The sequence below is a fragment of the Bison bison genome, unplaced genomic scaffold, assembly GCF_000754665.1.
Source record: "Bison bison bison isolate TAMUID 2011002044 unplaced genomic scaffold, Bison_UMD1.0 scf7180017864461, whole genome shotgun sequence".
NCBI classification, from domain to species: Eukaryota; Metazoa; Chordata; class Mammalia; order Artiodactyla; family Bovidae; genus Bison; species Bison bison.
The window spans coordinates 1456064-1456511 of NW_011495023.1; positions in this window are offsets into that span (position 1 = coordinate 1456064).

The following is a 448-nucleotide window of genomic DNA, read 5'->3' on the forward strand; positions in this document are numbered from 1 at the left end:
AAGGCACCCACAAAGCTGAGGATCAAAGTGCAGTCACTCAACAGTTCTTCAAAAAGGATGGTCTCACTGTTACCACCCTTCTTAGCCAATTGAGACTGTAGAAAGTCTATAAATATGTATGTGTAATTATCCATTATAAAAACAACATTAAGTAATGTATGGATAGTCTGTATAACCCAGTCATCATACCCACCTCCTCTTCCTGGGTTCAGGTAGACCAACAACAGCTCAGGGGTGCATGCACCCCACCACTGTCAGGCTGCCTCACTAAAAGGAAAGAGATATAAACCCAGGCTTCTCAGGTTTTCTGTCAAGGAAGTCAGATCTATCAATTCTTTTTTTATTTTTAATCTATCAACTCTGAGTCAGTAAGCCAAATGAATTTTGTTTGTTGAGTGAGAGCCTTTGGTTCTACTGCAAACCCTTTCTGAAAATGAGCAGAAAATAA